At 45.7% G+C, this 14,692-nt stretch overlaps 1 non-coding gene across 1 annotated transcript; it reads right to left on the reverse strand.

Moving 5' to 3' along the window:
- Positions 1-7,563: 7,563 nt before the first annotated feature.
- On the reverse strand, positions 7,564-7,645 carry trnas-gcu (transfer RNA serine (anticodon GCU)). Its single transcript has one exon. It is a non-coding gene; the product is annotated as a tRNA-Ser (tRNA).
- Between the last annotated feature and the right edge of the window lie 7,047 nt (positions 7,646-14,692).

Genomic DNA, 14,692 nt, shown 5'->3' on the forward strand with positions numbered 1-14,692 from the left:
ATGAGCTCCATCCAGTGGTGACAAGGTGAGAGGGGGGACGAGGCACCTGAACTCTCCACTTGGTCCACTTCCCTCTCAGGTCAGCAGGGAGGTACAAGTGTGTCTTATAAGGGGGAGGAGCAGCTGGCTGCTACATCTGGGGGCCCCTCTCAGGGTGCTCTTGGTGTGGACGGTAATTCCAAAGTCCCTCTGCCAGTGACACCAGTGATGCCAGCACCTCCATCATCCTCGATGACAGAGGGGGTCCCTGTACCTGTGCAGGAGGCCCTCAGTGTGCCAGGGCCCTCCAGGCCTCAGGCAGCAGAGGACGGCCGCCAATGTCATCCCAAGCCATGGAGCAGCAAGGTCAGCAGCCTGTCTCCACCTCAGCTGACAGAGCAGGGGGAGTAGCAGGTAGGAACATCCGGAAGAGATTTAAGAAGAGCACCTAGATTCACTGAGGGGTTCACGGGTGAATGTACATTCCAGATGGATAGGGTTGTGTTTGGTGTCACACAGAATAAAGAAATGATGCTCTCTCACTATGTCTCCTTCCTATTGTTGATGCCCTTTGGGACTTCATTTCAACCCTTCCTCCCAAGGGGCTGGAAGTGAGGGACCAAGCCCTGAGTTCACAAAGCTTCGGCCTTGTCACTGTGCGATGTGTACCTGGGCGCTGTAGTGTAGAAGGAAGGAGGTGACAACAGGGCTGTTTAAAGCTAAGACTTTATTGCTGTGGTTCCAGAAAGTGGTAAGGCTCAAAGGAAACGTGAATGTATAAGGGTGTCTCGTGTCTCCCTTGTGTGCATCTCATGGAGGCTTTCCTGCTGTGCCTGAGGTCCTTCATCTGGCACTGCTTGGGCAGCATCCTCCTCCACATCCTCATCATCAGACGAGACATCACACTCCATGATATCCACACGAGTCAACACCTCACCCCTCTGTCATGCCAGATTGTGCAGAGCACAGCAAGCCACCATGATACGCGAGACCCTCGCCGGGACATACTGAAGGGCTCCACAGGAACAATCTAAGTGCCTGAATCTCATCTTCAGGAGACCAATGGCCTCTTTGATGGTCGCTCGGGTTGACCCGCAGCAGGTGTTGTACCTCTCCTCTGAATCGTTGTGTGGGTTCCTCACAGACGTCAGTACTCATGTTCTCACTGGGTTGCCCTTGTCTCCAAGGATCCATCTCAGAAAGCGCATGGGGCCACGGAAAGGTTCTGGCACCTGGGAGTGCCTTGGTATGCAGGCGTTGTGGCTGCTTCCCGGGATTTGTGCACACACCTGTAGGATCCATTTGTGATGGTCACAGACCAGTTACACACTGAGCAAGTGGAAGCCCTTCCTGTTGAAGGCTGCTGGCTGGTCTGCAGGAGCCTTGATGGTCACATGGGTGCAGTCGATTACACCCTACACCTGGGGGAATCCAGCGATGGCCCCGAATCCTATAGCCCTCTCAGCGTGACTGTTTGGATCGATGTGCACATAGTCACCAGCCCTCCTGAACAGGACATTGGTGACCTCCTTGATGCACTGATTCATCACAGACTGTGAGATTCCACACATATCTCCAGTGGATCCCCGCAATGATCTGCTGGTGGAGAAGTTCAGTGGCACGGTGACCTTCAGTGAAACTGGCATCAGGTGCCCACCAAGTCCCATGGGGCACAGCTGCATCATGGCAGAGAGATCAGTGACAACCTCCGTGGAGAGGCGCAGTCTGCGGAGACACTGTCACTCGGACATCTGCAGGTAGTTGAACCTCGGCTGACGTGTTCCTCTGCCTCCTTCTCCAGCCTCCTGTTCGAGGCTGGCCCTCCTGTGGGCCCCCAAGCTGCTGTGGTGTCCCTGCTGGTGCCTGCGCCTCCCTCCCTCCCTCTCTACTCCTCCTCCTCTTCAATGGGAGCCTCGTATCCAGGGTGAATGAGGCCCATGACAGGTTGCCCCTCCCTGAGTGCAAGGCCTTCACAGTAAACAACACCCAGCCACATTTACCTCATTTGTCACCCTCAATGAGGTGGCACTGCCCCAATAACACCCTGGTGTGGCTCACCCTGCAGAGCTGGCACATTGGCCCCCACTCCTGACAGTGTTTCCCGATGCCCTTTCCCCCTCCACCCATGCTGCCAAGTTACGCTGCCTCACCCGACAGCTTCCCAGTGAAGCCAACACTCAGCTCCCACCTCCCAGTCACCTCCTTTAACCAGGCGAGGCTCTGAAGCCCCAGGGTTCCCGTGTGCTATTAATTCAATTGGACCCAGTGAATAAAATTGCTGACAATTGGACTCATAAATACTTTAAATGCCTTCTTGCCATGTGGATGTGCGAAGTCTGCCCTCCATGTCAGCCGCCGACAGAAATATCCGGTCCGACGTCTTCCATCCCTATTTTATACACCCCCCCTCCCCCTCCCCAGCCTCCATTCCCGTCTCCAACGGTCCCTTAAAATTCTGGCCCATGTCTCTAAGACTAATGGGAGTGAAACTACAGCTGCTCCTTAGACTGAACAGGGAGAGCTGCTCTCTCTGTGTTGAAAGTGAATGAATCTGCTCTTTACCTTGTCTTACTGGAACGTTCACTGTCTGGAAATGTCTGTTTGAAAATGTTTTCCTGTTATATTAATGGAGCAGAGGAGCAGATGTGAGGTGCTGTTCAACAGAGAGGTTTGGAAGTGGGTGAAGGGGTGGAGTGACGGTGGGAGTGAGAGGCGCAGTGAGTTGGCCATTCTCAATAGAGTGTCAGGAATGAAGGTCAGAGGAACAGACCAGGCAGGAAACACAGAAAGAGCGAGGAGAAGCTGGTGTGAAAAACAGAGATTAAACAACAGGCTTGTTCAGTTGGTTTGGGTCTGGTGTTTAGAATACCCGGAATCTGGGTTCACTTCACTTCCAACTCAGCAATTGTACCAACATTATGTTCATAAAACCATAGAATGATACCCAAAGAAGGAGACCATTTGGTCCATTGTGTCAATGCTGTCTCTTTGGTTGTGCTATCCAATTAGTTCTGATGCTCAGCTTTTTCCTGTAATCTGTACATTTTCCTTCCAGTATTTATCCCAATTGCTTTTCAAAGTTACTACTGAATCTGCTTTCAAGTCCTGATCAGACAGTGCATTCCAAATCACAACACATCACCGTATAAATCCCGACCTCATTTCGCCTCTGGTTCTTTTCTCAATCACCTGATAAATACATCCTCTGGTTACTGACCCTTTTGCCACTGGAAACAATTTCTCCTTATTTAACTTATTGAAAACCTTCTTGATGATGTCACATACTAGACTGCCAGTAAAACTGAAGCCCATGTAATAAAAGGGACAATGACAGCATGGATATGAAATTAGCAGACTGATAGGAACATAGGAGCAGGAGTAGGCCATTCAGCCCGTCGAGCCAACCCCGCCATTAAATATGATGATGACTGATCATCCACTTCAATGCCTTTTTCCCACCCTATGTCCATATCCCTTATGTCATTTGCATTTAGAAATCTGTCAATCTCTGCTTTAAACATACTCAATGACTGAGCTTCCACAGCCCTCTGGGGTAGAGAATTCCAAAGATTCACAACCCTCTGAGTAAAGAAATTTCTCTTCGTCTCTGTCCTAAGTGGCTTTCCCCTTATGTTGAAATTGTGTCCCCTGGTTCTAGATTCCTCAACCGGAGGAAATAGCTTCATCTACCTGTCTATCCCTTTAAATATATGGTAAGTTTCAATGAGATCACCTCTCATTCTTCGAAACTCTAGAGAATACAGTCCCAGTTTCCCCAAAATCTCTTCATAGGACAGTCCCGCCACCCCAGGAACAAGTCTGGTGAACCTTCGTTGTACTCCCTCTATGGCAATGATATCCTTCCTAAGGTAAGGGGACCAAAACTGCACACAGTATTCCAAAGTGCAGTCCAACCAAGGTTATATACAATTGAAGCAAGACTTCACTACTCCTGTACTCAAATCCTCTTGTGATAGAGTCTAACATGTCATTCGCCTTCCTAATTGCTTGCTGCACCTGCATGTTAGCTTTCAGTCACTTATTGACAAGGACACCCAGGCCCCTTTGTCCATCTACACTTTCTAATCTCTTAACATTTAAGAAATGATCTGCACATCTGTTTCTCCTACCAAAGTGGACAACCTCACATCTTTGCACATTATATTCCATGTGCCACTTTCTTGTCCACTCACTATGTCTGTCCAAATCCCCTTGAAGCCGCTTTGCATCTTCCTCACAACACACATTCCCACCTAGTTTTGTGTCATCTGCGAACTTGGAAATAGTACATTTGGTCCCCACATCCGAATCATTGATATATATTGTGAACAGCTGGGTCACAGTGTGGTGGTGAACAGTTGTATTTCTGTCTGGAGGAAGGTTTACAGTGGGTTCCCCATGGTTCCTCATAACTTCAGTTATGTGCAGAGACTGGAAAAGCTGGGGTTGTTCTCCTTGGAGCAGAGCAAGTTCAGAACAACTTTGACAGAGTTAGAATCAAGGAATCAAATGGTTACAGTACAGAAGGAGACCATTCAGTCCATCATGTCCATGACAGCTCTTTGCAAGAGCAAATCAGCTAATTCCACTCCTCTGCCCTTTCATTGTAACCCTGCAAATTTTCTCTATTCAGGTGTTTATCCAATTCCCTTTTGAAAGCCACGATTGAATCTGCCTCCAGCACACTCTCAGGCAGTGTATTCCAGATCCAAACCACTCGCTCTGTCCCACACCCCTGGTACCATTGCAGAAAATCTCTTCTGTTCATTTCATCCCTCATAAATAATTGAAATGAAATGTTTATTAGGAAATGCACAACATAAAAAGGAGAGAGAAATAAATGCTGAGCAAAATAGAAGTCAATGTTTGGAAGGTAAAAAGAGCAAAAGATGTAACTTTTATTCTGGATGAGTGAGAGGAATATATCACACTTTGGGGATTTTGTAAGAGGATTTATTGATAAACCTGGGATTTGAGAGGAAGCTGGTTCATGGTTTACAGAACAAATTCAGCCCCTGGGATGGAGCCAACAGCTGCACTGTCCAATAACAGACAGGACGGGGACACTGTCTCAGGCCTAGTGAGCTCAGTCGATGAAAGCATGAAACTCTGACTCTCAAATTTTTGAGTTTGAGCCCCACGGTGGGTGTTTTTTATTTCCTTTTTAGGCTGATTTTACAGGCATTCTCCAGCTCTGAATTCCTCGGCAGAGAGTTCAAGGAGTGTTTGAAATGAGATTCAACAGCAGTATGAGAAAGTCTCTCCTTGATTCAGGACTCTTACCTCTCTGCAGCAACTCGCTGCTGAAGATTGAACTTTATCTCATTTCATTCTCAGCTCAGGGTCAGTGTGGATCACTGGGACTTCTGGCTGTCTCCCACTTCACAATCCATCAGTGCTGAGAAATCAATGGGGAATATTACTCACATGTTACAATGTTTTATAAATACTTGAATGTATTTCACACTGTGTCTAACAGTGTGAATCTCCCCTGGTATATCAGCTCACCAATACTTCAACAGAACATTCACATAATGTGAGCTCTGACATCTGTTCAGATCCCATTCCCAAGACCTGGAAAGTGGGATTGGGCTGGATCGCTCTTTTTCAGCTGGCACAGACACGATTGCTAAATGGTCTCATTCTGAGCCATAAATTTTCTCCATTTTCTATGTTCTATGAAGTGAGGTGCGATTGGGAGGGGCAATTCCACCAGGGTTATATTTTCTCCCAGAACAATGACACAAGGGCTACTTCACTTTTTTATTCATTCATTCATGCGATGTGGGCGTTGCTGGCCAGGCCAGCATTTACTGCCCATCCTTAATTGCCCTTGAGAAGGTGGTGGGGTGGGCTGCCTTCTTGAACCACCCTTGAGTGAGTGTGGAATCAAGGATCCCTAGCAAAATTGAAGTCACTGGGAATCAGGGGGAAAACTCTCCACTTGCTGGAGTCGTACGTCGCACAAAACAAGATGGTTGTGGTTCGTGGAGGCCAATCATCTCAGCCCAGGACATTGCTTCAGGAGTTTCTCAGGGTAGTGTCCTAGACCCAAACATCCCAGCTGTTTCATTGACGACTTTCTCTTCAACATAAGTCAGAAGTGGGAATGTTAGATGATGACTCACAACTCTTCAGATACTGAAGCAGTCTGTGCCTGCAAGCAGCAAGACCTGAACAACATTCAGGCTTGAGCTGATAAGTGGCAAGCAACCTTCTGGCCACACAAGTGCCAAGCAGTGAACATCTCCAATGAGAGAGAAAAAAAATCTACCTTTGGATATTCAGAAGCATTATCATCGTTAAATCGCCCACCATCAATATCTTGACCAGAAACGTAACTGGACCAGTCACATCTATGCTGTGGCTATAAGCGCAGGTCAGAGATTACGAATTCTGCAGCAAGTATCTCACCTCCTGACACCCCAAATCCTGTCCACCATCTACAAGGCACAAGTCAGGAGTGTGATGGAATACATCCCACTCAACAACACTCAAGAAGCTCAACACCATCCAGGACAAAGCAGCGCACTTGATCGGCACCTAACCCGCCACCTTAAACATTCAATCCCTCCACAACCAGTAAACAGTGGCTGCAGTGTGTACCATCTCCATATGCACTGCAGCAACTCGCCAAGTATCCTTCAACAGCACCTTCCAAACTCGTGACCACTACCACCTCGAAGGACAAGGGCAGCAGATGCATGGGAACTCACTACCTGCAGGTTCCCCTCCAAGTCACTCACCATCCTGACTTGGAATGATATCGCCATTTATTCACTGTTGTTGGGTCACAATCCTGGAACTCCCTCCCCAACGGCAGTGTGGGTGTTCCTGCACCATATGGACTGCATCAGTTCAAGAAGGCAGCTCTCCACCACCTTCTCAACAGCAATAGGAATGGGTAATAAATGCTCGACTTATCAGCGATACTCACACCCAAGAATGAATAAAAACCAAATCACTCTCCACAGATTCCCCACAATCTGGGCTTGGACATTTACTTCAGGAGCACAGAGCTTTATATCACTGCAACATGAGTTCCAATCTTCATATTCTGTTCACTTTTCACATTATTTTCTACCAGTCCACTGGCTTTTATTAATTCAGTATTCGGGTCTCTGCTCCTCCGCCGTTTCTAACATCTCACCTCTTACAAAAAAACACTCTGATCTATCTTCGGTAGTCGATGACCCCTCATTTTAAACTCCATCTGCCAAAGCATTGCTCACTCACTTAATCTATCAAGAAGATTTGAAAATAAATTTCTTGCCAAAGGATAATTTTCTGCATCTGCTCCCTCGCCATTTGCTTTTCCCATTTGTCTTTCACTTGGTGCAAATCCAGAGAAAGTAATGATGGAAGGAAGGAGGGGAGGAAAAATCCTGCTCCGTTTCGTGATCCCTATTTGATCTTCATTCCAGTGCAGTTTGGGTGAAGAATTCCAATTGTCTGTCTCAATTTTAATAAAGTATAAACAATTCTGGAATCACTGTCTGGACATTGACAAGAACAGGTTTCGAGGCTGACTTGACAAATAAGCTCACCCAACATAAATAACACACGAAACAGCTCATAAACTAGCGACAAGGATGGGCTTCGAACCCACGTGTGCAAAGCACAATGGATCAGCAATCCATCGCCTTAACCTCTCAGTCACCTTGCCAGTTGCAGATGCATAGCTGTCACCTTCAGCACAGCTTCTGGCTGTGCAGCCAGCTGTGGAATGATGGAAATATATCTTCTGTAAGTAAATGAAGTTGGGAATGGAGCGGTGTGAAACATTTCCAGACCATGTCCAACACGTTTCTACTCAGTGTGAAAACCCACCACGGAAAGACTGGAACATACAATCATTTCATCACATCATGATTAACATCACTCAGACACATGAACCATTCGGTCACTGATGAAGTCATGATGACCAAATTTCTCATGAAATGAAAACTGAACTAACTGACTGGAAGAATTGCTTTAACCCCACATGATCAGCGAGGCACAGCATCAGGCCGACTTGTCGGGTGGTGTAAACAGATATCGCTGCTTCTGATCTTCACCAGAACAGAGAGTGAGATGTAACATTGATCATCAAACAGACTGTGAGAGAATACAACAGAATAAAACACATGGAGAGACACTGTGGAATAACAAATAGATTTGATTGGAATGTTGAAATTTTGATTGGAATGGATAAAACACCAGAAACAGCAGATTAAATTGGGATTCTCATCATTATATTGATCTGGGACAGAAAAGAGAAACTGATGGAAAGAAGAGAAGGAAGAAAAGAAAGGATGGAACTGTTCAATCTTTTCAGTTTTTTAACTCGCCCATCAAAGCTGATAAAAAAAAGTTGCAAATAACAGAGAATTTCACCAAAAAGGGAGATTAAATGTTGCTGAAACCTTGGATCGAAGGATGCCCCAACAGATCACCTGTTTAACTGTCTCCTCACTAGGGGATTTCAATCAGTGAGCAATATTATTCTCTACTTTTTTTGTTAATTGGTCCCAGAACTGTCACTTGGAATTAATATCTGTGTTCCGACTCCTGAATAATAAAATTGTGAGTTTCTCGATATTTTCTGGACACAGTTCCTGCTGAAAGAACTAAGAACTCTTTTCTAATTTGCACAATACTCTATACACACTCATCAAGCCTGCTCAGCTAGCATCCTTGGTGCTGCTCTCTCTTCTCCCAAACTTCATCTCATGTGACTGTTCCATCATCACTCTGACAGTGGGAGGGGTTGATCCCACTATCTTCAGCATTAACCCTTTACATCCTTATACCACACTGTCTGTCCAAAAAAATGGGTGGAGGGAACTTCCTTCATTTATCAAAACACCAACAGCAGCACAGTGGTGCAATGGTTAGCACCGCAGCCTCACAGCTCCAGCGACCAGGATTCAGTTCTGGGTACTGCCTGTGTGGAGTTTGCAAGTTCTCCCAATGTCTGTGTGGGTTTCCGCCAGGTGCTCTGGTTTCCTCCCACCTCCAAAAGACTTGCAGGTTGATAGGTAAATTGGCCATTGTAAATTGTCCCTAGTGTAGGTACGTGGTAGGAGAATGGTGGGGATGTAGTAGAGAATATGGGATTAATGTAGGATTAGTATAAATGGGTGGTTGCTGGTTGGCACAGACTCGGTGGGCGGAAGGGGCTATATCTCTAAATAAGAAAAGTAAAATAAAAGCTACCAGTCGTAAATCAACTCAAACCCATCAGAGAGATAGAGGGAGACTGTCAGAGAACTTCCTGCATCCAGTCCTGTCCCTGTCACACTCAGCATCTTCTCACCCAGACCCCACTCTCATCAACACTGAACATTGTTACCGAGACCCTTCAAATACTGTTTATAAAAGGGAGAAAAATTCAAACTTTATCACAGCTAGATTGAATAGAACAAAGTTTAATATCTTCTCGTCGTCACTCGGTAACCACATGAGACAGTCCTTAAATCAGTAGCATAAATTATCAGCTGTAAGAATGTTTGTCATTGGGTTGAATCATTTCTGTGTGAGGAATGTTCCAGCATCATAAACCAGGGGAACGTGTTGACTGAGCTGTGTCTTCATCTCTTCTGGACAGTTCACCCTTCATTCTGCTCTGATTCACTTTCCCAAAGCGGATCTACAGATTCTCAAATCTGGAGACTGGGTTTTCTTATTTTGTTCCTTTTGATTTTTCTTGCTCCTGAATGATAATATATTCCAACCTCGGATCAACCTTGCCCTGTCTCCCAGTCTTGGTTAAAAGCGACAACTAACGGCAACAACATTCTGAAACATCCAACAAGGTCACATTCTGCTTCAGTGAGATGAATGCTGAGGCAGTTTCCGTGTCGAATGCGATTGTGAACAAATTTCTCTCAAGGAAATTGTGAGTGATCAAGTATTTGCACTGAATTTCTGTGCAAGAAGGGACAGTTTCAAACAGTCATTCCCAAATCACTTCCTTCACAAAGACAAAGACTGTGCTGTCTTAACGTGTGACTCAACTTCACAAACAAATTTGAACTCGAAGTTCAGGAGAAGACAGAGATGTGAATGATTGACAGTGTAATCTTTAAATCATAATTTTCCGTTTCTTCGTTGAAGTGAGACTCAACCCTAAGCCACTAGAGATCGAGGAAAGCTACAAACTTGGATCCAGAAAACAGAAAAGTAGTGAAACAGTTGGTGAGTACATTGTGACACTGAGGAATTTATCACCACATTGCAACATTGGCACATTCTTAGACCGTACATTATGAGACAGATTTGTGCTTATATTGGTGGATGAGGAAAGATACTAAACACACAAAATCCCAATTTGAGCTAGTGTGTAAGATTGCTCTTTCCACGGAGATAGCATCAAAGAATGCTCGTGAATTTCATCCTATGCCAGTGACAGTAACACACTTCAGAGGAACTTAAACACACTGGTAAAATGGGCTTTCACACAACAGATAACATTTTACACAGAGACTTGTGAAGTGATACAGTTCGGGAGGAAGAATGAGACAATGTACACCAATCTTTTTTGATCAAGGTTTGAAAAGGTTTCTAAGAGCAAACAGGACACTTGGCTTTATTAATAGAGGCATAGAGTAAAAGCAAATAAGTTATGCTAAACCTTTATAAAACACTGGGGCTGAATGACCGACTCCTGTACCTCCACGGAAAGCTTCCACTCCAGGCTCGGACACCCTCTTCAGGATCACTCTCCATACATCCCGCCACTCCACACACGGATATCTCCCTCAGGATCAGATCACAGCTCCACAGTCCTGCCACATCCAGTCGTGAATGGTGGTGGATAATTAAATAACTAACAAGATGAGGAGGCTCCAAAAACATTCACATCCTCAATGATGGTGGTGCTGAGCACGTCAGTGCAAAAGATGAAGCTGAAGCATTTGCAACCACCTTCAGTCAGAAATATTAAGTGGATTTGATCTGTGCTAATTTCAGCTCCTCATGCTCGCTGGTGCCTTGGTTCTCTGGTGCTAATTTCAGAGTAAATCATGCAGCTTGACAATTGGAGCCAAAGAAAAAGACACAGGAGAGGTTGAAAGTGCCAAAACCTGGGATTGAACCAAGAACTATTTAACTGTTAGTACAGCACGAACTCAACAAAGCTATTTCAACAACACACTAAAGCCACCATTCCGTCACTGCTTTGGAAGACAATATATACATTAAAGTGTTTGTAAAAAGTTACAGAACACAACATGTGAGTAATATTCCCCATTGTTTTCTCAATGCTGAGGGATTGTGAAGTGGGACACAGCCAGAAGTCCCACTGTGCCACACTGACCCTGAGCTGTGAGTGAAATGAGATAAAGTTAAATCTTTAGCAGAGAGATTCTGGAGAGAGGTAAGAGTCCTGAATCAAGGAAAGACTTCCTGACACAATAAAAGCAAAATACTGCAGATGCTGGAAATCTGAAATAAAAACAAAAAGTGCTGGAAATACTCAATAGCTCTGGCAGCATCTGTGGTGAGAGAAACAGAGTTAACGTTTCTGGTCTGTGACCTTTCATCAGAACTGACACAGGTTAGAAAAGAATTAGGTTTTAAACAAGTGACGGGGAGGGGCATGTGGGAGAGAACAAAGGGGAAGGTGTTTGATAGTGCAGAGGGAAGGAGAGATTAAATAACAAAGCTGTCCTGGGTCAAAGGAAAAGAGTGTGTTAATGCTTGTGGTTGCCTGACACCAGTCATGCTCTGATGTTATTGAACACAATGTTCAATTCACAAGGCTGTAGAGTGCCGAATCAAAAGGTCAGGTGCTGCTCCTCGAGCTTGGGTTGATTTTCACTGGAACACTGGAACAGGCCAAAGACAAAAATGTTGACATGAGAGCAGGGGAGAGTGTTGAAATGGCAAGCAACCCGAAGCTCAGGATCATGCTTTCGGCCTGAGCAGAGGTGTTCCATCTAATCTGCGTTTGGTCTCCCCAGTTTAGAGGAGCCCGCATTGTGAGCAGTGAATACAGTATACATAATTGAAAGAAGTACAAGTAAATCGCTGCTTCACCTGAAAGGAGTGTTTGGGGCTTTAGTTAATGAGCAGAGAGGAGGGAAAAGGGCAGGTATTATATCTCCTGCGATTGCATGGGAAGGTGACGAGGTAGTGGGGGTAATGGAGGAGTGGACCAGGGTGTCGCGGAGGGAACAATCCCTTCGGAATGCTGACAGGGGAGGGGAGGATGCGTTTGGTGGTGGCATCACGCTGGAGGTGGCGGAAATGGTGGAGGATGATCCTTTAGATGTGGAGGCAGGTGGGGTGGAAAGTGAGGACAAGGGGAACCCTGTCAAGATCTGGGAGGGAGGGGAAGGGGGAAGGCAGAGGTTGAGAGTCCTGTCAACTACACTGGGAGGGGGCGGGGTGGGAATAGTTGAAATCTGGTGATGTTGTTGAATCTAATTTCAAACACTCCTTGAACTCTCTGCTGATGAAGACTGAAAAAGGGAAGAAGAACCACACAGCAAGGGTCTCAAATCCAAGGCCCTGAGATTAAAAGTCTCATGCTCTACCAACTGAGCTAACAAGGCCTGATACAGTACTTCTACTCTGTCTGTTATTGGACGGATGCAGCTGTTGGCTCCACCCCAAGGGCGGGAATTTGTTCCACCAACTATGAAGCAGTTTCCTATCAATTCCCCAGATTATCAGTAAATCCACTTCCAGAAGCCCCAAAGTGTGATATATTCCTCTCACTCATCACTAATAAAACTGAAATCTTTTTACCTTCCAAATTCTGCCATCTATTTTGTCAGTATTTATTTCTCTCTCCTTTTTATTTAGTTCATGTATTTGTTCAGAATTTTTTTTTCAATTATATCTGAGGGAAGAAATGAACAGATCTGGCAGCTCAAAACTGGGCATCCATGAGGCACTGTGGACCATCAGCAGCAGCAGAATTGTAATTAAACACAATATGTTACCTCATGGCCTGGCATATCCCTCACTCTACCATTACCATCAAGCCAAGGGAGCAATAGTGGTTCAATGAAGTGTGCAGGAAGGCATGTCAGGAGCAGCACCAAGCAGACCTAAAAATGAGGTGTCAACCTGGTGAAGCTACAACACAGGATTACTTGCATGTCATATAGCGGAAGCAGCATGCAATAGACAGAGCTGAGTGATCTCACAACCAACAGATCAGATCAAAGCTCTGCAGTCCTGCCACATCCAGTCCTGAGTTGACGAGGCTCCACAAATATCCCCATCCTTAATGATAAGGGAGACCAGTATATCATTGCAAAATACAAGGTTGAATCATTTGCAACCATCTTCAGCCAGAAGTGCCAAGTAGATGATCAATCTCGGCCTCCTCCTGAGGTCCCCAGCATCACAGGTGCCAATCTTCAGCTAAATCCACTTCACTCCACATGATATCAAGAAATGGCTGAAGGCTCTGGATACTGACAACATCCTGGCTGCAGTGCTGAAGACTTGTGCTCCAGAACTAGCCACGCCGCCCGCCAAGCTACAACACTGGCATCTACCCAGCAATGTGGAAAATTGCCCAGGTATGTTCTGTATACAAAAGGCAGGACAAATCCAACCCGGTCAATTCCTGCCCGATCAGCCTCCTCTTGATCATCAGTAAAGTGATGGAAGGTGTCGTTGACAGTGCTATCAAGCAACACTTACACAGCCATAACCTACTCACCAATGCTCATTTTGGGTTCCGCCAGGGCCACTTAGTTCCTGACCTCATTATGGCCTTGGCCCAAATATGGACAGACGAGCTGAATTCAGGAGGTGAGGTGAGGTGACAGTGACTGCTCTTGCCAAGGGCATCAAGGAGCCCTTGCAAAATTGAAGTCAATGGCAATCAAGGATAAAAATCTCCACTGGTTGGAGTCATACCTTGCGCAAAGGAATATGGTGCTGGTTGTTGGTGGCCAATCATCTCAGTACCAGACATCGCTCAGGAGTTCCTCAGGGTAGTGTCCTCGGCCCCAACCGTCTTCAGTTGCTTCATCAAAGAACAAACAAAGAACAAAGAAAATTACAGCACAGGAACAGGCCCTTCGGCCCTCCAAGCCTGCGCCGATCCAGATCCTCTATCTAAACATGTCGCCTATTTTCTAAGGGTCTGTATCTCTTTTCTTCCTGTCCATTCATGTATCTGTCTAGAATCAATAAACTTCCTTCCATCATAAGGTCAGAAGTCGAAATGTTCACTGATGATTGCAAAATGTTCAGTTGCATTAGTAACTCCTCAGATACTGAAGCAGTCCGTGTCCACAAGTAGAGAGACCTGGGCAAGATTGGGCTTGGACTGATAAGTGGCAAGTAACATGCACGCCACAAAAATGCCAGGCAATGACCATTTCCAACAAGAGTGAATCTAACCATCTCCCCTTGACAGTCAATGACATTACCATTGCTGAATCCTTCACAATCAACATCCGGGGGGTTACCAATGAGCAGAAACTGAATTGGATCCGTCATAAAAATACCGTAGCTACAAGAGCAGGTCAGAAGCTGGGAATTCTGCTGCAAGTAACTCACCTCCTGTCCACCATCTACAAGGCACAAGTCAGGAGTGTGATGTAATACTCCCCACTTGCCTGGATGAGTGGAGCTCCAACAACACCAAAGAAACTCAACACCATCCAGGACAAAGCAGATCACTTGATCAGCACTCCATCTACTACTTTAAATATTCACTTCCTGCACCACCAGTGAACAGTGGCAGCAGTGTGTACCATCT

The sequence above is a fragment of the Heterodontus francisci genome, chromosome 28, assembly GCF_036365525.1.
Source record: "Heterodontus francisci isolate sHetFra1 chromosome 28, sHetFra1.hap1, whole genome shotgun sequence".
In the NCBI taxonomy this organism is placed as follows: domain Eukaryota; kingdom Metazoa; phylum Chordata; class Chondrichthyes; order Heterodontiformes; family Heterodontidae; genus Heterodontus; species Heterodontus francisci.